Below are 23,909 nucleotides of genomic sequence, written 5' to 3' on the forward strand. Positions count from 1 at the left end.
TATTTTTATTCCATCTTCCCATAAGAGCTGATTAAAAGCAACAGTATAAAGTATGCAAACGACACATTGCAAGAGAAGACACATGTACCATGGGGGCACGCTGTGGGGTTCTGTGATGTTCATGTTAAACACAAAAGGTGTTTAACTGGAAAATAATTTTTCTTTGAGTGATGTATTTTGGGTGGAAATATGAGTTTCAATGTATTTCAAAGAACGGAGGCAAATCTGATTTCCATTTACCCTATCTGTCCACAAGAGTTCCTGGGCAACTGGTGGACAAATTCCAATTTGCCTTCCAGCCTTTAAGTTTTTTTGTACCCCAATGTTTTTAGTATGGTTAGGCATGCTTTTCTCCCAGAAACCTTCGGTGCGTTTCAAAAAAGTTGGAGCTCTATTCACAAAGTACACTCAAAGTTCAAATTCATTTTGCTGTCTGTGAAGACGGCTTATGCAATTAAAGCAGGTCTGACGACACTCATTAGTTAAACAAGGTAAAGCTTCCATCAGAGGTCAGTCTCAGAAGAGAGGCTGCTTGTAATAAATGAACAAAAAAGGGGGGGGAAAAGTCTACTTAAGTACTACTGAACACAACACAGAGCTGTTAATCTCCTTTCAATTACTATTAGCTCATTATACTCCCTTCAGTTTCGATAGTCAAATGTCTAGATACATTATGCTTCATTAATGTAGGTGGACTGAGGAAACCGGGGTGACTTCATTTGAGAATTACACAAAAGATGCTGAACGCAAGAACAGTAAGTGTGTAAAACAAACCTGGGATAGTTTATTAAGTATCTTTAACAGAGACAATCCCATGGCAACATTAGATTTTTATTATTTTAACTTACTAACTCTACATTATGACCTGTATATGTGCACTGTTTAGTTTTGCCTCAGATACAAGCCTTACACATTCTCCTGTGATGTTAGTAGCTACAAGAGCTCATCTTAATTTTATTGTGACTATTTCTTAAATTGAATTCATACCTGAAATAGACAGTCAGCAGTCCATGCATCTATAAAAATGTAATTTCCAGATAGTGACTTATGTTGAGCACTTTAGTTGCAAATGCTAAAATAAAAGTGATCATTTTGATAATAATATGAGGGGAAAAAAAAGGACATATGTCATTATCCTTTTCTCACTCTTTCTGAAATCTGTTTGACTTTCAGAACGTTTTTGAGAGAAAAGCAGCCCCTCTGTTTTAGCAAAAATAATCTCCCCATTTGAAAAAAACAGTAAGTGTAGCGACTAAAAAAACCAAACTAAACCAAACCACACCACCAACCCTAGGGAAAAAAAAAAGTTTCCTTCTGATTGTCATCATTCAAAATCAACTTTGTGAGACAGTCTATATACTGAACATTAAAAAAATGGGAAGGAAAGACCCTCCTCTGTTTTATCTCTACTGTATTTTTTGTAAGAGTAGAGTGCTGATGTCCAGAAACATGGTCTTCCTACCATTGCAAACTGCTTTTCTGGAAGAACCACCCAAAGAAGCTTACCCTATAGAATGACGACCCTAATCAGACTTAAGTCATAACTGCTGTTATTCTGAGGTGTTTTAGAGAAGTCAATTCTGTAGCATAATTTGCACTTTAAAAAAAAAAAAAAGGGAAAAAAAGGAATAAACCCCTATCTATTGACCATTACTCTCTTTAATAAGTCATACACTGTGGTCCTTTGGACTGGAGTTGTTAAGCTCAAAAAAAAGTACATCATAGGAAAACACACCTCTATAAATTCCTACTCATGTGCTGCAAAACTATCAAAATTCTTATTTTCGAATATAAGGAAGGATTAGTTTATTTGACTTTGAATCTGCCTAGAAAAAGAGATATTCCATTTACAATGGATATAGTTAATGAATGGTAAAAAGGTAACATCACTAAATAATTCAATTCAAGCTTTCTAAACTCCATTAGCATATTGTAACTTTCAACTATATCAACATTATTTATCAACCCATTTATTGCATAATGCCCTGAAATACCTTGTACCTGTCGCTCTTCACTCCCATGTATATTCTAACCTTCCATGATTCTTTTAGTGATGCGGTATTTTCCATAGTCTAAATGTGACTTCAAGATTAAAACTACGAATTACTATAATTTTAACATTCCAAGACTGAATTTACTTTTTGTAATTTCATTGTGTTACGCACTGATCACTGATTCAAAGGTAGTATTAATTCCAGAGGTGATCGATCACGTTACAAATGTAATTTTTTCCACATGCAGTAAGAATAAATCTCATGACTGTACTATCTTTCAAGACATCACCACCCCTAAAGACAAAACGATTTACCGACTTTGCTGACCTATTTTTCTTCTAAAAATTTAGAACCATCAGAAATATTTAATGACTTGATTTAAAGTGCTGAAATGGAAGCATGCCAAAAGCATATTAAAAGCTTTTTTTTCCCCCAAGAATTAAAACCTGACAAATTAATAGGTTTTGAAGTGGAAGACCTCAAGTCCATTTCAGCTCGCAAGTTTGCAAGTAAACACTGTAAAAGGAATGTGTCTTATTCCTAAAGAAGCATGAAAGGATGTCCCTTTCTGATTTTAAGATTTGCCTTCAGTGAGACTTCACTATGGAACCTCCATATTTCTTACTTCAAAAGCTAGTCATGTCTGCAAATTAACCCCTCTCCCTTGGAAACTACTGGCTGTAAGAGAGAGGTGCAAAAGATAATTCTGAGACTGATTTAACTATTACAGCACTAAAAAAAATAAATGCTTACAAGTTTTGTCATACCATTTCAAAGTGAGAGGCCGAATGCTAACAGGCAAACTTTCCCCGGTATGTCATACGAAAGTAGCTCTGCACTGCAGCTAAGACACATAACACACCTTCAGCTTCAGCACGATGGAACAAATCACAGTTCAAATGTTCTATCTACGATATTTTTCCTGATAAACTTTGATGCCAAGTGCTAGAAAAATCATTATTCATTTTAAAAATCAACATTTTTGAATAGGAATTCAAAATACACACTCCTAACACCACTCTCATTAGGACAGGCAGCATAGCTGCAGCTGACCAGTGTTAGCCTATGCCTGGGAACACAAAACCTACCACCGATTTCTTTTTAAACACACAAATCTCTACTTTAGGTTATTTTCTATGAAGTTATGATACAGGATTAAAAGGTTAACATGTTTCTAAATATCTGAGAAACATCAGCAGTGTTTCTATTGAAGAACATTTCAAGCAAATGTCAAAATGCATTAGAAGAAAGAAAAACAGCAGGTGAAAGATGCAGTAGACGAACAAATCAAACAGAAATCAAGCATATATATGTATTTTTAATATATATATAGAGAGACATGCATTCACAGAAACAAAACCTCCATCTAGAACTAATGATTGTGTATAACAAAACTTTTAAAAATTCTAAATAATTGTTTCCCCGCAATTCACTAGACAAGCTGAAAATGGCAATAAAGAATTCCTTTATTTATTAAACTATTTATAAATGCATGAAATGTCTTCTGCACGCATTCTCCAGAACCAACAGAATGATCTGTACATTTATGCAAGTTTATGCTATTGACAACATATTTGATCAGTTCAAGGTTCAAACAGAACAAATTTCAGAGGTGGTAGCTTGAAAATAACAGAACGGAACTAAAAAAAATTAATCTTACTTGAGGGTATGGGAGTTGGTTATTAAAACAGCAAAATCAAATACATCTTGTCATAAAGTTTTAGTGAGCACTAATTTTACGCTACTTGCTTTACTTAACTACTAAAGGGAACAATCTTGAAACATACTGAATAATGGTACAAGTGCAATAAAGTTTTATGAACTATAATGGAATGCTTCTCAGAAACTAGCATATAGCACGAACTACAATCGTTAAAAGACCATCGTCAGTGTGAAAAAGTATGAAAATAATTCTGGGACATGACCAATGACACAAAAAAAACCCTCATTCTGACATTGATACCAACTGACCTGTATTTTCCTGAATGTATGGTTAAAAGCAGTTAAGTTCTTGCAGACATCCTTTAAGATTTTTGATGCAACTAAGAAAAGTTCCTTTGATGGCTATCTGGTACCTGTCCTGGTTACACTCCAATTACACTCCAATCTTCTTTTTTCTAAGTTGTAGGAAAAGAACTGTGGCATTATGAGCACACTCTAAATTGTCTGTGGCTCTTCTTGAAGCAACACAGGCACTAGCATCTTACCTAATCCTGCTGCGCATGTCAGGCTTTTCTAGGAAGGAGGTCACCAGCTCAGCAGTACATGACCTCTGGTATAGATAGGAGTGACCAAAATTTGAACACTCACAGCCACTTTTCTACTCAAGTATGCAACTGACTAAATAGTAAACAACAAAGCAAGATCACGGTTCCCGTGTTCCAGAGCCTGCTCAAATCCTGCTCTTGGAATTCATACAAAATACATCAAATTCACTGTTGATTTTGTTATTGTTCTGTGATAACTATGCTTTAGTATTGTATTTATTTTCTACTTTTTTTCTTTAAAAACATTATTTTTATCTGAAACATTACTATAAAACAGGGTATATATTTACGTAGTGGTTTGCATACTCTTGAAACATCCTTTCTTTTTGTTCACAAGTGAATGAAATTGATGTTTTCTACTTTCCTTTCCAGTTTTACCAGTTATTTTGTAATAACGGCACAGGCAAAAGGTAATTTATTATCTTTTTGCATAATGCAGCTCTCACCCTACGCAAGTGTGTCATAATTCAAAAGTAAGTAATTGTTTATTTTTGCACAGGCATAGCTAGCAGTATGCGCTAGGTTATCTGTAATACATGACTTGTGATTAAAGGAATAAAGTATGGCTTTAATTAGGAAGGTAAGAAAAGTTATTTCAATGTTTTCTTAAATATACCGGCAAGTTTTTGCTCCACTGATATGGGAGAGAGGAGAAAAAAAATATCCTAGAATGACCTGAAATTTCTCCTTCCTGGGCTTCCCTAGTTTTCAGGAAGGGCTAGTTTTCTAGTTGCAACTCAAACTTTCTCCTTTTCGTGTGTTTGCCTTGTAGCACTGATAAGGAAGTAGGATTTAAGTTTCCTATCTTTTAACAACAACAAGGGCATCATATAAAAAAAACAAAACAAAATTCAACAAACCCCACCCTGAATCCTTCTGCTGTTTCTTTTTCTGTGCCTTCACAATTTTTTAATGCTGATTGTAACAACAAGTTTTCACAAACCACTTTAATTCCCAACCTTTATTTTCTATTGTACTACAACAGGGTTAATTCAATTAATTCTGTATCCACATCTTTTGCTACCGGAAAAGGAAAATTACTGTCCTCACATCTTCAGTTAAGGGGAAATTGTTCTTCTGCCTTTGTCTAATTGCACTTGTGCAGAGAAGCTATGGGCTGCACTTCTTGAAATGATGTATCGTAAGATTATAAGAAAATTCAGGCAGGGAGGGACATCTGGCAGTTTCTAGTCCAAGGTCCTGCTCCAAGCAGGGTCAGCTGTGAGATCAGGCTTTGTTGCCCAGGGCTTTGTCCAGCTGGGTCTTGAACGCTTAAGAGAAGGGAGCCAGCCCAAAATCTCTTGCCAACCCAATGCAGTGCCTGGCTGTCCTCAATGTGAAAATGTTTCTCCTTATACCCAGTCTAAACCTATTGTTTCAGCTTGTGCCCGTTAACTCTTGTCCCTCCCCCAACTATGCATCCCTGCCTGGCTACATAACCTCCCTGCAGGTACCGGGGGCTCCTGTTGGATGCCCCCAAAGCCTTCTCTTTTCCAGGTTGAAACAGTCCTGGTCCCTCAACCACTCCAGACCTGACCATCCTTGGTGGCCCTCTGCTGAACTTGCTCCAGTTTATTAATGTTTTTCCTGTACTGGGGGGCCCAAGACTATCCCAATGCTATCAGAATTGACACGTTCTAATCAGGAGCCAGCTTTTCCTGGAAGACCTCAAAAGTTGTTCCAAAATAAGTTAAAAGCAGAGCCTGACCCTGCTGGGCAAACTCCAAGCACAAGAGCAAACACCAGAGCAGCATCCCAAGCCACCTGCAAGCGCTCTACCCTGCAAAGGGCCCCCTTACTGCTGAAGCCCCACTAGCTGCCTTCACCATCACCTGCTGTCAAGTCCCCCTGGCCACCCCTAAACCGCCCAAGTCTGAATTACAGTCCACACTGCTACCAAGTGGCCAAGGCCCTGCTTGGGCTCCTATGGTCCCAAAACAGCTGAGGCCCCATTTACTGCCCCAGACACCAAAGCTCTGCTCAGGATCTCCAAACGGACAAGGTCATGCCAGCTGTAGTCCCACCCCAATAAGGTTTTCCCCCCAATGGCTCCCTGGTGGGAGACAATGTGCCCAGCTGAATGCCTGCTGCAAGCCATTGATTCAATTAGCACAAGGTCCTCACCCAAGTCTGAATCCAAGGGACTATTTTTCCTGATTGCATTAAGCAATACGCTGGACTGTTACGTGTACTCACCCAAGCTCCTGCCTCTGCCTCTCAGTTTACCAGCAAGTCTGCACTGGCAGCTCTTTCAGCTGCTTCAAACCAAATTTTCACGGGTGTGCCCTTGAAAGTATCTCTCTGGTATATCACAGTAATGTCATACTCCTACATGGCACCATCGTAAGCAAATGAGACAAAACCTGGATGGTACTCTTTAATTCTCTATGTGATTCTCATGTCAGTGAGGGTCTTTGCAGAAAATACAATGAAGACACAGTTACACATGATGAAGATCAGCTTCATCACACCCAGGGTCTGTTGTCAACACACAAGAAAGATGCTTGAGTTTGCCATTACCTAGACACCTAAGGCCTAGTTCAGTTACCCTCAGAGATGCCCTGGAATATTCCTTCCTGGCCTCCAGCTACCGCTTCAGGAGGCTGCAGGTCTCCTACGGGTCCTGTGACGCATTTATCTGCTCCATCTGGATGTTCCACATACCCTGCAGCATTTCAAATGGTACTGGCAGCATACACAGGTGTCAGTGATTTGAACCTACAGCAGCTGGTCATTCGAGTCATTCTTTTGGCCTGACTACCATGAAGACATATAGTCCATTGGTTATGTACTACAATTTAGACATCTATCACACATTTAGACACTGACATATGCTTGCACTAAAGTGTCCTCACCACAAACTGAAAACCAACTACAGCCTAAGATCATGGCAGATAACAAATAGCAGATACTTACAGCTCATGAAATCAAATGTCAGTGCTACATGGTATGGATGAGGACAATGCTTGAAACGGTATTACCATACATTGGGAGCTAGCTTCTTCACAGTTTGTCTCAGGCCTTCCACCAAATGCACATTTAAGACAAAGTTCCACTTGGGAGAGCAACAATATTTACTCCTTTCTCTTCACTGACCACTTAATCTCAGGACAGACTACTATTCAAGGAGCAACAACTAACGAAGTCCAACCATGGTTCGTGAGTTGGAGATGTCAGGTAGACATCAAATCCCACCTAATCTCTAATTCCTGCTTTCTGTGAACCTAATAATGACATGTGGCCCGAAATAGTAGGCTCATTAAAATGTCAACAACAATAACACACAGAATTACCATGTACCTTTTCAGAGACAGAAGATAAACTGAGCTCTCAGATCTCCATGACTTTCATACTTCAGGGAATACTAAAAGGGTCTTCCATAAGTCTTTCTCTTAGCTCAAGAGTAGCAGAGATTTCCATCTGTTGTTGAGACTGTTGCTTTAAATTACAGTGGCAGTCCCTGCCCTTAAAAAAGCTCCAGTGAATTCTGATATCTTTTTTTAATACTCTGTCTTTCTAGTAAAAAATTCATACACATTGAAAAAGTGCACTAAAGTCATCCAAATCTGCTCTACAGCTGTAAAAGAACCATGAACAAGGAGTGAACATTTGAAGATTTTAAGTAAAAATGCTAATGCAGTCAGAAGCAGACAATATTCCTGAGACACAGACTTTTCTAGCTGCTGGGGGTATTTTCATCCACTCCAGATTTCTTGCTCTTGACTTGTACTTCTCCTCGTTCTTTTCTCAACTGGTAGCCTGTTATTTTCATCTGGGTAACCTTTATGTCCCAGACAGGCACCTAATTCTGCCCTATACTGTCAAGCTTATTTTCCCCAGCTTTGTGAGCTCAAATGATGCAAAACCCAAACTTTCAAACTGCACAGAGGTGCCAGCTGAGGTTGAGGCATTGCTTTGATAGTACTATAGGTAAAACTGAATGAATTGTGAAAACATTAAGCAGATGCCTTGATTAAATTCCTCTAAGTGAATGTTCATGAATTATTCACTTGACTAAAAGCTGAAAGATTCATTTGAACAATATCACTAAATGACTTGAATAAACTATTTTATGATGCTATTCAAACTATCTCCAGCTACAAGTTTTCTGAAGCCATCTGGATGAATGCCTAGATGCCCCCCCAGATTATCCTACATGTTTCTTTGGGAAATTTTTTATTGGGTTCATTTGTCCTATGTCTAGGCCAATGCAATTACTAAAAGGTAATACTACATTATCTTTCTGAAAATTGTGGGGTCTTACAGATCTACAGGAAGCTGGAGACCAAACCCATCATCCTCCTACGACAAATGCAGTTTGTCCTAAAGTACCTGCACAACTTTACGCTAATTGTGTAGGGAATACAATGAGCAACATTGTGGGATCCATTTATTGGAGGAAGTCTTCATTTCATAAATGAATAAAGCCATTTTCCCTTCTGATATTTTGCAAAATGCATGTTTATGGCAAACTGTCACTTGTATTCAGATTTAGAACCTAGAAACTACCATGATAGTTCCTTGGAAATGCTTAAAATAGATAAGATGGATTGACTGATTGCATATTCCTTTGAATTATTGTGAAAGCACCAGAACTATCTAAAGCATGCCGTGAAAAAAGTGGAGTTAGAAGTTATGTAACTTCAAGTTGCTATAAATTGCTTCTTGTTGAAAGCTATATAAAACATTTTCAAATCTGTCATGTTCCACCTCTTCTACTTTTTTTTTTTAAAAAAAACCCAAGAACCTACGTGAAAATGTCCAAGAAAAACATGAATCAGGCTTATGTTGTTAAGTTGCAGCAAAAGCTATGCCACCATGAAGCCAGGATACTCTTCCACCATAAAATATAAGAACACGGTCCATTTTTATGTCCAGAATGTATTCATCATTACAATAAGACACATTTATTAGGTTAGCTAAACCAATGTAACTAATTCAACAACAAAACCAGTTCAGACATGTGTCTTTTCTCACAGATACACTATCTTCACTGTTACTTTAATCCAAGTTAATGTCTTGAATACAGATTATATTTACCTTTTTTTCTGCTGCTGATTTACCTTTTTTCTGTGCCCTCAGAACAAGCTATCTGGCAAAGCAGCCAGGAAAACACATTTTCTACTTCTCCTCCCACAGCACCATGCCAGATGACTGCACAGCCCAGAGGATACACTCCTCAATGTCTGATCTGACCTCATCTTTGCAAGAAAACAGCCTCAAATCTTGGACTAGTTTGTCCTACCATAAAGCAGGAGGAATGGGGTATAAACAGAAAGAGGGCATAAAGGAGCCAGAAACTGCTTTCTTTGTAGTGCTGGGAACTGAAGAAATTAGCACAGTAGATGGCAGAAGATAGTACAGCTGTGGGACAACACTCGAAGACTACTCCTGCTAGTCCTGACATTAACCACTGTAGCCAATAGGAACTATAAAACCAGTAACAGTGAGATGAGTGTCAGGTCCTTCTTTTCTATCCTGAAATACATATTTAAATTTAGAAAGGAAACCCTTTTCCCTCCTTTGGCTATTTTGTATATATATACACATATATATACACACGCACACACATTTTACAACCCCTATTCTGATTTTTTTTTTTTTTTTTTTACTGGCAGTGAAATTTTAAAAGCCTTTAAAAGTGTTTTAACAGTTTCACTTGAATCAGAGAGTGAAACTACTACCAAACGAGGCTTTGAAAAGGAACAGCCAGAGAAAGCACTCATCATTTTCAGGACTGAATATCCCTCTCCAAAAAAACCCTTCTTGCTTCCTAACAGAGGTGCCTTCCTCATTAAAACACATGGGCTGGCAAAGTAGAATAACAAAGGGGTCGTGGCAGAATTGCATTTGATATGTTGAAAGGGTGCATCACTCAGCACTGAGTACCACTCTATGATTATATCCTATTCTGTACTCTGAAAAACAACAGCCTCCTACGGCAACAAAGACAATTATAAGACAGCTACCATTTATCCCAGAAAAGCTCTTTGCTACTTAGAAAAATACTAGAAAGGAAAAACAACCCCTTGCTAGTGAAATTAGCTGAAATTAGCTCCTGTGATGATCTGTTCTTTAAATTGAGAAAGAAGAAGGGATATTTTTTTTTTTTTTTTGTTCGGCATGATTTATTTTTAGACTGGCAAAGAGACAATGGTAAACAGAACTGAAGCTCTGTGGGCACCTTCTGAGGTTAAATTACCTTTCATGCCATTTGCACAGAAGACTGTTCTCAAGCAGCTTGAGCAGATGGTCGGGACACCATTGTCCGTTTACTTGTATCCACAAAGATAAACGATGGCTCTGTGAAATCCTGAACAATGTGACCGTTGTGATGCTTTAGGCTGCCAAGGGAAAAAAAAAACCAAAATAAAAATAAAGTTAGCTGAACAGGAGAAAAGAGTTTTGATTGATGAAATTTCATTTTAAACTACTAAAATCCCCTCTTTTAGAAATATATGTATCTGTAATCCAGAATTATTTTTCTAAGAGGAACTAATATGTTCCAGGATACTTAGCAAAGTAGAAGACGCAGCTGAAATGAATCATAAACAGTAACTCTGACTGAAATAAGAATCTGCCACATCTGCACAACTGCTTCTACTAAATTTGCTGGAGCATGCTGCCAAATAACAAGTTCTGCTTACTGGGCCACAGAGATTTCCAGGACCAAGCCAGAGCAGACAATGCCAGGGCACAGCAACCCACCGACCAAGCCAAGTATTGGTAGAAAAGGTGATGAAAGTGGGAGAACGTGCTGGATGTAGCTTTTAGTTGTTGTTTTAAGAACTCCCCAAACTTCTTTGGGAGCAGGCCTGGTGTGAGCAATCCCCAATGGGAGCATTTTGCCAACAAGCAACTTGCTAAAAAGGCACTTTTATTGAAACAAATTACTAATAATGAAGAATCAATTTAAAGGATTGCAGACAACATGTTCAGCTATGAAGAAAACCCTGAACTTTCAGGAACAAACTTTGGGATTTAAGAGTAAAGTAAGCAGATATTAGTCTTTGCACTTGCAACTAATAATTGCATAACCTGTCACTCTTAAAAGCTCCTGAAAGAAAAGGAAAAAGCAAGGTTGCTGAATATGTAAAGAATCACATGGAATCAGTGAAGGGGCCCAGACACTGAGTTCAATACACACAACAAAATAAGACAGAATTGGGTTTAGAAAATAACAGTGAAATTAGATAACTATGACTCACCAGCCACTCAACTTCCTAAAGCCAGCAGATACTGCAAAGCATTTAATTAACTGAAGTTGCATATAAAGACGGATAGTAGGTTTCTGCAATAACTGCATGTTCAAATAATGACACAACAAATAAAATTCATATCCTCTATCTGATACCACACACTCCACAGCAACAGCAGGTAATTCCCCCTCTCTTATTTCAATGAGCAATGACTTTTTTTTTTTTAATCTCTTCTTGCTGCGCTGTTGGTGTATTCAACATACCTTAGAACAAATGTACAATTTAGACATTGAAGATTCTTGTCAGATTTGTATACATTGCTAACACTCATTGGAGTAATGAAAAAAAGGAAAAGACAGGTTGAGATACACGTCAAGCAGCGGCATCCAGCAACTCAACGTAGTATGCTTTGATAATGGAGGAGTAATTATAGCTCATATAAGAGGAAATAAGTGTGAAATAATGCAAACATGAATGGGAACTTAGTAAAAGAATAATGTTAAAAAATTAGGAAAACAGAACAATTTATGTTGATATGGGAATACGAGAGAAAGCCCAGATGGGAAAATTTTTCCTAATTCTCCCCTCTGCCTCAGAAAAGGGGAAACCCCAAAAGTATATTTGTTCTAAATATCAGTGCCTCGTGCTAGCTTTCATGCTAATCTCATTTCCATAAAAAAAAATAATAAAAAATTCAAGGCCTTTCTTTCTCCAGGGAGCACTCCCTCTGCTTCACTTCCCCCACTTTTTTCACAATGTGAAATGGAGGACCACTGTCCCGCAGCTCCTTGCCTTCACTTAACATCTCCAGCTACATTTGCCTATTTGCAAATACAATGTAATCAAAGTCATGAATACACTCATGAATATGTTTAATGTGAACGCACTGTCTGGGAGAATAAGAAGTTGGACAACATGATCATCCATCTCTCAGCAAACCAACAGTATTTCTTTCAATATCAGTGGACTTCACTTAAAAGCATCTCCATTATTACAAAATGGATACTATTTTCTTCCTCATAAACAAACTGATAAATTGTAAAAAACGCACAAGGTATTTATATTAAAAAAAAGTGATAAAGAGGTCTTGATGAACATGATAAAAATGTCACTGACCTCAAAAATAAAACATATTCCCTGGAAACACCAGAGTACACACTTTGGTTGTCCAGTAAAAACAAAGAGACATTGAATAATAAATACTAAGGCAGCTGCATTGTGATCAGATATCCTGGTTCAATGATATAAAGAATCTGACGTTTCATAGTAAATATGGCAAACCAGCATTATTTTTAAATGTGATATTTGAAATGTGTTCTAAATAACTTCCATACTGAATGAACTGGAGCATCCATAAATGTTTCAGCTCTCTGCTTACCTCCCTCCAGACATGAAATTGCCCAAAAGCATATAAACAAAATGAATTTGAAGCTGCTGTGAATAAAACCTCAGCAAATCAAATGAAATTTCACTGTTTTGTTGCTATTACCAGGAGCTAAGAAGCGCCACAAAGGGTAGACTGATAAGAGCAATACACACACACAGGTAAGCACACAGATGTATAGATGGACAAACTAATTTCTAGGGAAGTGAGAATGAAAACCCAGGTGTAGAAGTGTTGGTAGTTAAAACAACCCTTTATTCCTTGGTAAAGCCAATGAGATTTCCCTCCACAATTGGCATGCAATAACGAGTTGTCAGTTGAGGACTGGACTCTTTAAAGCTGCTGCAAAAACCGAGACACAGATTTAGGCTGTCTTTCCCTTTGTACAACTGGGCATTTATACATCTCCTGATGACCAAAGACACTTTCTTTCCACAGGTTTAGAAGTATAAAAGGCCCCAGTGGTCAGGAGTTCCCATCTCTCCATTATGCAGTAAGTTAAATCGATATTTCTGGAGAGGGAATATGCTGCACACTCTCAGGAGTAAGACTCACTAAAACCAAGGAGTTGAAGAACAACTTTCAAGTTTTAAAGGCACGGTTGCACAGCAGCTGATTCCAGAAGGAATTTCTCAGTACTTCACTCCTTTCAGACTGCACCTTGTTTGTGAGTCCACATAAATGTAACAGAAGAATACAGTAAGATCACTGAAATGTCATGTATCTCCCAAGGAGCTGAAGATAGAGCACATATTTTTCCATAATCACAGAAGGGAGGTAACAGAGAATGGAAGAGCTGTCCTTAGTCTCTATACCATGAGTGACCGGCCCTGAACACATTTTAAACAAACAGCTATTCTGACTGAGGTGCATCAGAGGTAAAAGAGTTTAGTAGAAAAATGCTGGATAAGAGACAATTTGGTGCTGAAATTAGTAAAACTTGCCTTTTAAATCTTGCAGAAAATGGTTTATGAAGTTTGCAGTTAAGACATATCTACAGATTCAACTTCACTTTAACAAATACATGTATTGAGAAGAAAAGACTACTTGAAACTGTATATTCCAGGACTGTAGTTATTTCTTCTTTCCTAATTCTTTTTTTCACTAGGTGTCATCTCCACTATAACACCAGAGAAAGAATAGATATGCATGTGAATAATCTCATAAGTCAAAGGGAGAAAGGATGAGCCCACGATAACATGGACTGATCACAGAGCGTTCCATTAGCACCAAGCAGAAACCTCTCCCTGTGCAACCAATGCCATGGTTGTAAATAACATCTCAGCTCCTGACTTGCTGAAACTAGTAGACTAAGAATTTACAGACTGTTTGACACGTGATTTTACAGCGGTAAATGAAATGGAAGCTTTCAAGTACAATATACATTTCTAAGGACAGAAATATTTGTGTCTTTAAATAAAAATTAATACCATGACACATTTGGAGCAATGCTTCCTTTGAACATGCACATCTTTCAGATACATGGCAGAAATCATGCCCATTTATGCAAGGTTAGAATTTCATTACCCAAGTTCCAACATCTAAAGAAGCAGAAAGGGAAAACTAACGTAATATCCAACTCTATACAAATTCTGAGCAAGTCCTTAAAGACTCTAGGTGAATGAAATTTTGTGATGTTAAGAAAATATAAAACGCATGATTACCTATTATTTCCTACTTTGTGCAGACACATACACCTGTGCAGAATGGGTGCTAAAAGTGCTACCAAATCAAAATTACGTTTCACAGTATTTTTACAGGTATAAAGAAACACCAAAGATACTAGTAAATGGTGAAACCTTATGCCTTTCAAGAACCACCAGGACTGTAGGTTGGTATAATGTGCAATGTCATAAACTGTGATAAACACTAATGAGTTTCAGGGTGTCTTTTCTAAATGTACACCTCTGAAATCTTTAAGTGTACTTCCAAGAATTTGTTTCAGAATTTCTGTTATTTATGCTTCCCCCATACTATTGTAACATTTATCAGAATAAAGACCTGTTTTCAGTACATACACAATCCCTTCTTTCATTCAGGGAAGTGAAGACTTCTTTAAACTTACAGACCTACTGATGACAGGGCTCTACCAAACACAAGCCTTATGTCTCTCAGTTAATGTTCTGGACATCTGAAATCTTCACAGAGATAAACGATGATTACCTGGACTCCCAACAACCTCAGTGGAAGTTCTGTTAACCTAGAGGTCACTAAAGCCTTAACACTTACACATTACTCCAGGAGGCAGTACCAAAATATAATTTATTTGGGGAAAGGCAAAACAACTCCTTTCTATATGGAACATTTACAGAGCAACTGACAATACCTACCTCTTTCATCATGAAAATGCCAAACCCTAGAGTGAGCTACTCAGAGAGATCGTGGAACCTCCACCTTTGGAGATATTCACAACTCAATGGGACAAGGCCTTGAGCTACCTCATCTAGCTATGAAGTTGTCCTTGAGGTCCAGAAGCCCCTTTTAACCTAAATGATCATTTGAATCTACGCAAAACTATTTTTACCTCAGCTGACCCATAGCAATATCCAGAAGACAAGGTAAGAATTTGATTTGCTCCAGTTCAGGCACTTTTGAAAAAGAAGTAAATCTGAGCCAGGGAGTTCCAAATTATCTGCATTGCTTTGCAATAGCCATAGGAGAAGAGCACCTCAGTTTTATGTTTCATAAAGACAATAGCTGCTCCAAGCACTATAAAATCCTTAATTCCCAGCTGATGCTTCAGTAGTGATTCCAAAGAAGGATTGCTAGCAGCCAAAAATCGCCAGTATAGTTACCTGCCACATCTGGGTTTTCCTTTGAGGTCTCCCATCTCACTAATGGTGAGGTTGACTTGGCTTTGCATACAAGATTTAGCAAAGAAACAGCCTGCAGTGATACTGAAGTGGAAAACAGAGAAAATTAAACTGGTTGTCTTCCTATTTTACAACCAGCTGCAATTATCATACTGGGGAGATGCCATCCAAAGAAAACACTGAACCACACAAACAGGAACCATTTCATTAGCTTCCACAGAGTGAACCTTTCCCCAGGTATAATTTAAGGAGCCCTTAAAATATGCAATTCTATCTACTACTTTGAGTCCTCGATTGCTTCCTACTGTAATTCTAGTTTCCCTCTACATGAAATCCTGTGGTGAAATCTACTTTCAGGATGACTGCCCTGATTAATAACTCTATAATGTCTGTACTCTCTGTTGGATAAAGCATTTCTTTGTTCAAAAGTAATCCTTTTCCTCTGAACGCTGGCAATTTCAGTGCCGAGGGAATGAATCACTACTGCTTGGTGCTGCCATTCACACTGCTGGGATATGTAGTCATGTGAAGTCATTCTGAGCCATAATTTCTTATCCTCCTCAGTCAGCTGTGGATTATGACAGTGGAAGGACTATATGGATGCAAGTAACTCACAGGTCACCCAACGTGTCCATCCAAAAGACCAGAGCAACTTCACAGATACTGGATGAATTCTGAATACCTCTATTTTTTAATTTTGAATGCTAACTTGAGAAAGAATAATATTTGCTGGAACAAGCAAAGCAACCAAAAAGGCAGAACACAGTAATGCAGGATGCAGTTTCTGGAAGGAAATGGAAAGAAAAGCATGCTTTGTTCTACGTTAAGTTCCATTACAGCTTGATGAAAAACAAATCTACTTGGCAAAAAAGGTCAGTATTTTGATTTTTGCTCCCCATACTGGAATTATAAAGAAAGTAAAGATCTCTCAAGTTCTCACACACAGAGGTACTCTTTACAGTGGACAGCAAATGTTCAGTGGCCTGACTTGCGTATCACAAAGGATCATTTAGTTGACTGCAGAAATTTGAGCATGAGTCAATAATCCCTCCAGGTATTGCCGATGGGCAGGCAATTAACTATTATGGGTGTCAATGCTTTTTTAAAGGTCATTTCATCTGGATGTAGAAGAGAATCGTTTTAGGAAAAATATTTCCACAGAATAGGATAACATGTACCTGCCTGCTTCTATTAGGAAAAAAGTACCTTTCAATAAAGGATTTAAAAATTACTAAGCAAGTTTATTAAACACATTTTACAACGAACCTATGGAACAGCATATTAATAAATTTATTTCATGACTGAGGGGCAGAATTGTATAGAAAAATCCACTGAGGAAGAAAGGCTGAAACACGCATTATCTCATCAGCTTAGCGGGGCCCATTTTACCTGAATTTAAATGACTTGAGTAAGATTATGCAGTGAGTCAGCTCAGAGCCCAGAATAGAACCAAGGAATCGTGGCTCATTGTCTCTGACTTGAACCATTAATTCGCACTCCCACACTAAGAAAAATGGTTGTTACTATTTTATTAAGGCCCCCAATGTATTCAAATCATAACAATACACTGAACCATATTAGAGAAAAAACATAAGCTGAAACAAGCCTAACATCCAGTCTTAGACTTGGGTCACTATCAATATGGGTAGAAAAGCAGCAATACTTGTGTAAACTGACAGACCTACAAGCTGTACCGTTCAGTTGTCTGGCTTAGATTGCTTTGGGTTCTCTTATAACTAGAATATTTCAGTCTCACTTTCAAAACAAAACAAAACAATCGCAGATGTTTCCAACCACAAAGGAGCTCTTTAGGTTATAAATTATATATGTATTTGTTACTTTAAAGGTTCGTTCAATCACAAATATTCATTTTAAACTTTCTGTTGTGATCTCCTTTAAAATCTCATGAGAGCACGCTACTGCATACAAAGTGCTTCAATAGCTAGAGCACTGGATAGCTGTCTCCTAACACCAAATCTGCCACTTCAATCTAAGGATAGTAGTGGATGGATGCCCTGAAAAATCTCCATTTATGTAGCGCTTTACAGTACAACTTAAAGAAACTTTCCAATATTTAAATAAAGAATGCACATTCTAATAATATTTAGCTAAAGTTAACATCTAGTAAGGAAATGGATCAACTCTTTATTCCTAACAAAACTCTCTCTTTTAATTAAATGAAGATTTTAAAATGAAATATGCACTCTTTCTTTCCTTCTTTCTTTCTTTCACATGTTTTTCTTTCACTTATACTCAGATGGTCCCCTTTTTGCCCTGCAAATGTGAAGGATCTGTTTTGGAGTCTGTCAGGATAGTAACAAGTCTGCAAATGCTGCAATCTCAGCTTAGCAGGACCATGTCTGCTCTGTTATAAAACCAGTATCAACTGGTTACAGACCTCTCCTGATGCTGCATATTTACAAACACATTTTTCATCACAAACTCGAATACTTGAATGCATTTGAAACTATCAATACCCACTAAGAGTGAGTGGACAAGCCACTGGATACGTATAGATATGAGCAATTACTTCATGACCTGTTCCAGGTAAGAAGCAATCCACAGCTTCCTTAAAAGAGGCCCAGATCAAGAACTCCTTTACATCTGCACCAGTTCTTCCCCATCTTCCCACTCCAGTAAACTGAGATAAGCCGGTTTTATTTCCCTTTTTCAACGCTGCACAGAATTCACTCTGTGCTCTCAGTCACTCCTCCTCCCAGCTTTCACTCCCGCTCCCTCCAGTTGCTCACAGCAGATAATAGCAGGTAAACTGTCATCGTTCTCTTCCCCACAGCGAGAGTCAGGGGCTGATCACTGATGAGTTAAGGAAGAGGAATGACTCTCCCCAAGCAGCCAAGAGGTAGAATTATAGAACCATTGGGGTTGGAAAAGACCTTTCAGATCATCGAGTCCAACCATTAAACCTAACACTGCTAAGTCCACCATTAAACTATATCCCTAAGCGCCAACGTCTACACATCTTTTAAATACCTCCAGGGATGGCGACTCAACCACTCCCCTGGGCAGCCTGTTCCAATGCTTGACAACCCTTTCAGTGAAGAAATTTTTCCTATTATCCAATCTAAACCTCCCCTGACACAACTTGAGGCCATTTCCTCTCATCCTATCATCTGTTACTTGGGAGAAGAGACCAACCCCCATGTCCTGGTTTGAGGTAAAACAGAACCAACTTTCTGTTCAGTAATTTTATTTCTTAGCTAGACCTCTTCTGTCTCTCTGAAATTAACAGACTGTTGTGTCTGAACCGGTTCATTCAGGGTGATAAGACAGTTTGTGCCAAGGAATGGTACGCAGAGAGGCTCTTGCTTATACATATTGCTATAACAACCAAGGTCAGCTAATTTCATTATTTGCCCCATTGGAGGGTCAGAGGCGGAAAAGCATGGAGGGGTTCCACCTGCAGGGAGGAGCGGCTAGGACAGGTGACCAAAAATTGACCAACAGGGGTATTCCATCCCATGTGCCCCATGCTCAGTATAAAAGCTGAGGGATCAAAGGGTCAGCTCTCTTCCTTCAAAGGCTGACGTCCAAGGAGGACCCTGTCTGTTCATCTGCCTTTGATCCCGATCCATGTGTTCCTGACTCCATCAGTGGAACCCAGTTCCCACCTGTCACAGAGTCCAGTCTGGGACTTCCCCAGTGCCTGCTGGTGACATCCTGGGAGCTTAATACGCTTTTGTATATACTGTATCTATTACATTATTTTCCTTTTTATTTTATTATTAATATTTCATTAATTTATAATTCATAGTTTAGTTTCTTCTAAACTTGTAAATCTCTTTATCTCTCCTCCTCCCCTATGTGTATGAGAGGTTAGGGCGTGAGGGAGAGCATCTGTTGCTGGCCATTGGCCAATTTGGCCAATACCACAACACCCCACCTCTCTACAACCTCCTTTCAGGTAGTTGTAGAGAGTGATAAGTTTTCCCCTCAGCCTCCTTTTCTCCAGGCTAAACAGCTCCAGTGCCCTCAGCTGCTTCTCATAAGACTTGTTCTCCAGACTCCTCACCAACTTCAATTGCCCTTCTTTGGACATGCTCCAGCATCTCAATGTCTTTTTTGTAGTGAGGGGGCCAAAACCAAACACAGTATTCGAGGTGGGGCCTCACCAGCACTGAGTACAGAGGCACAATCACTTCCCTAGTCCTGCTGGACACACAATTTCTAATACAAGCCAGGGTGCTGTTGGCCTCCTTGTCCACCTGGGCACACTGCTGGCTCATATTCATCTGGCAGTCGACCAACACCCCCAGGTCCTTTTCTGCCAGGCAGCTCTCCAGCCACTCTTCCTCAAGCCTGTAGCACTGCATGGGGTTGTTGTGACCCAAGAGCAGGACCCGGCACTTGCCCTTGTTGAACCTCATACCATTGGCCTCGGCCCATTGATCCAGCCTGTCCAGATCCCTCTGTAGAGCCATCCTACCCTCAAGTAGATCAACACTCCTGCACAATTTGGTGTCATCTACAAACTTACTGAAGGTGCACCTGATCGCCTCATCCAGATCATTGATAAAGATATTAAACAGCTGGCCCCAATACTGTGCCCTGGGGAACACCACTTGTGACCAGTCACCAACTGGATTTGACTCCATTCACCACCATTCTTTGGGCCTGGCCATCCAGCCATTTTTTTACCCAGCAAAGAGTCTGCCTGTCCAAGCCATGAGCAGCCAGTTTCTCCAGGAGAATGCTGTGGGAAATGGTGTCCCAGGCTTTACTAAAGTCTAGGTAGACAACATCCACAGTCCTTCCCTCATCCACGTGGGTCACCTAGTCACAGAAGGAGATCATGTTAGTCAAGCAGGATCCACCTTTCATAACAAAAGAACAAAGGCTGGTGTCTGTGAGACTTCTCCCAGCTGCTTATAGAATATTTCATCTGCCTCTTCATCCTGGTTGGGTTGTCTATAACAAACTCCCACCATTGATATCTGCCTTGTTGGGCTTCCCCCTCATTCTTACCCATAAATACTCAACCCTATTGTCACCATCATTAAGCTGTAGCCAGTCAAAACACTCCCTAACATACAGGGCCACTCCACTGCCTCTCCTTCCTTGCCTGTCCCTTCTGAAGACTTTATAGCCATCCATTGCAGCACTCCAGTTGTGCAAGTCATCCCACCATGTTTCTGTGATGAGTAAGTAGGTAGGTGAGATGCTGTTTTATAGAGTGTTTTACAGCCTGAAAAGGTCATTCTCAATGGCTTTTTACAGGGCAGATCGCTTCAAAAATTTTAAGCTGATGTCTGAATATCACTTAAAATGTCACATACAGAACTATATAATATATATGAATATATATATATATATATATATATATGTATGTTTCCTTGTCACCTTCCAAAGCTCCTTGTTAGGCACACCTTTGAGGCCTGTGGATCACAGGACTGAAAAATTATCAAATAAAAGCTGTTTCAACACATGAAATAAGGAACAAAACAGAAGAGGGAGCTGAGAAGGCAATAGGGAGCTGTGATTATACAGAACGTGGAGGATTTGCATATTATCAACTTGCAGACTCAAGGTGAAATTTTCCTGAAAGATGCAAATAGACAAGAATTACAAGTGTTATCAGCAAATTATGGCCATCTGACATAATTAAGACAGATTTCTAAGCTATACATCTCTTTTCTGACTGTAAGAGAAGGAAGGGTGTCACACATGGTGTCATATACCCCTGCAGAATCTTCCCAACAACTGCTTGGCAGAAAGAAAGAGCGGTTTAATTGCTTCACATATTTTTTTCTTCAAAATCACCTTTGTAGCAGTGTGGGCAGACACCTAAAAGTGAACTGAAAGATCATTTTGATATACTGTGTGTCAATAGGTATAATAAAACACGGCTCTTTGAAAGTTGATAGAGGCAAGATATGCAACAGATGGGTTAAGAAGCAGTGGCACAGAAAAATAAAATAGTTTGCCTAAGATAAAATATCAAATCACCAGCAAAGTTAGGAATACATTTGAGATTCTAAGGATTTTCTATGGAATTATCTTTTGGAATATGTTTTCTCTGCAATATCGGACTTTATTTTTTTTTTAAAAAGATATAAATTACTAGGATATACTGTTTTCTATATATGCCCACATGAAGCAATCTGTAAACTTGTAGTCTTCAGAATACCATAAACTATTTTTTTATACCGCTTGAAGCTCCATATACCACTGGAAATTCGTAAAAGGTGGCTATAGAGACATTACCCCTATCTGTAACACAAAAATTTGGTGCTGTCTTATAACATTAACAGCCAGAAGGTTTAAAATAAACCAAAGGAAAAACATTTTCACAGATTGTGCATGTAAAATGAGGAACTTGTCCTGGTTTCAGCTGGGAAAGAGTTAATTTTCTTTCTAGTGATTGCTGTGAAAGAAATGTCTATAATACCTATTGGTTTTAGTTGTTGCTAAACAATATTTACACTATTCAAAGACTTTTTTCAGCTTCCCATAGAAGAATAGGCAGAATGGCCAATGAAATATTCCATACCATAGACGCCATGCTCAGTATATTAAGTGGGGATTAGCAGGGGGGTGGGAAACTACAATCACTGCTCTGGGTGGAGCCAATTCCCTGGGTGGTGAATCATGTCATTATTATTATCATTATTGTTATTTTTCCTTTTCTGTTATTGTTTCAATTAAATTGTGTTTATCTCAACCCATGAGGTGTTTCGTGGTTGGTTTTTTTTTTTTCACCCTTTACCTTTCTTTTTTTTTTTCCTTACCCCCCTACCCTTCTCGCAGAGTAGGCGGGGAGGGAAGGGGTGAAGGCTAGTGGCTGCATGGTTCTAGTTTCCAGCTGGGGTTAAACCCCAACAAAATCATTTTCTTAAGATATTAAGGAGGTCAAAAGTATAAAGCATGCAAAAAGAGACTGACAAGTTCACAGAGAGTAAGCTCACTGATCATTATTAAATACAGAAGCAAGCTTCTTAACCCTTGATTGTCAGTCCTGGTGTACCTCATTTCTTACACCGCTGGTCACAGTAAGAGAAAGACAAGCTGGACCTCTGGTCTCACCCAGTATGGCAGCTTTTATGTTCAGCAGAGCACTGGAGAGGATGCAAAGCTTGTACACCCATTGTGTACAAGCTTCTCAATTGGCAACACCTTTCTTCCTGAAAAGTCAAATTCATGAAGCAGACATCTAGAAACACCAATCACGCTTTGCTTGGTTTATTCTTCCAGGTTTTTCAAGGTCATTAATGTCTGGTAAATGATCGAAAATCCCCAAATAATCTTAACTGGTCACTGTTTTGCAAACTAAAAGTAGCAATCTATACTGCAGTTCCTCTGATTGTCTGGGTAAAGCCCTATAGGTACCTAAATATGGATTTTAGCTGAGTGCTAAGGAAAAGGTAAGAAAGAAGGAACATATATAAAGAGAAGTCAAAGGCCTTTCTCTCTAAAGAGCTTCAGTTCGTTTTTTCCATGGCTACCTTCAGGTGGTAGTCCATGCATTGTTCAAAACGCTATATTAGTCAAGATAAATTCTTACACTCCCTGCACTTATCTCCACTGCAAAAATCTGCCTTTCGGAGTGGCACTTCTCAACACCACCAAGCAGAGTCTGCAGGGAAAGCCAACTGAAAGGCACAATCAGCCGAAAGCCAATTTGACACGCGGGGAAGTCATCCGTAATGGTGTAACATCAGCTGATAGCGGCACTGGTGTGCGAATACCCAGAACTGCTTGGCTTTAGATCCCCTAAGCATTTGCTAGAGCATTTGTTTCTTTGGTGGGAATTGTTGAAGGTGTTAAAGCAAATGCTTAGAACAGGACGGGAGTTATAAATTTCGAAACTTCATTATGAGGGTGGTTTGGGGCTAGCATAATCTCATGCATCTTGTGGGAGAGTAAGGGACTGCTGGGAAAAGTCCCACAGTCTGAGGTGCTGGTACTGTTTTTTATTCTGAGAAACGTAAGTAAAACCCGGCAAATTGTTACTTCACAGCAGTGTGACTGCAGAAAGCATTAGCTGCCTTTGACATTTACTGGTCTCGCGTTGCTACATACTGAGCATGAAATCCTGAGCCATTTCTTTGTCTTGTAACAGTTATCAGAAAACAGATAGGTAAAGACAGCGCGGTGGCCCTAAGGAAGTGGTACGACCCGCGCAAGAAAGCAACAGTAAATTTCTGTCTCTTTCACAAAATCTACTTTCTTTCCCAGGGCAAAAATATGGTAGAAGTTGATTTTCACAATAAGAAAAGATGCTTCTTTGGGTTTCA

General features: G+C 39.0%; 1 protein-coding gene across 1 annotated transcript in view; it reads right to left on the reverse strand.

The window, feature by feature from the left end:
* Positions 1-23,909, reverse strand: part of DLGAP1 (DLG associated protein 1) — a 419,863-nt gene that overhangs the window by 323,595 nt on the left and 72,359 nt on the right. The window contains exon 2 of the mRNA XM_054193162.1: positions 10,464-10,605. The gene's annotated coding sequence lies outside the window, so the exon portion shown is untranslated. The remainder of the gene's footprint in view (positions 1-10,463; positions 10,606-23,909) is intronic.

This window comes from Rissa tridactyla, chromosome 2 (assembly GCF_028500815.1).
Source record: "Rissa tridactyla isolate bRisTri1 chromosome 2, bRisTri1.patW.cur.20221130, whole genome shotgun sequence".
NCBI classification, from domain to species: Eukaryota; Metazoa; Chordata; class Aves; order Charadriiformes; family Laridae; genus Rissa; species Rissa tridactyla.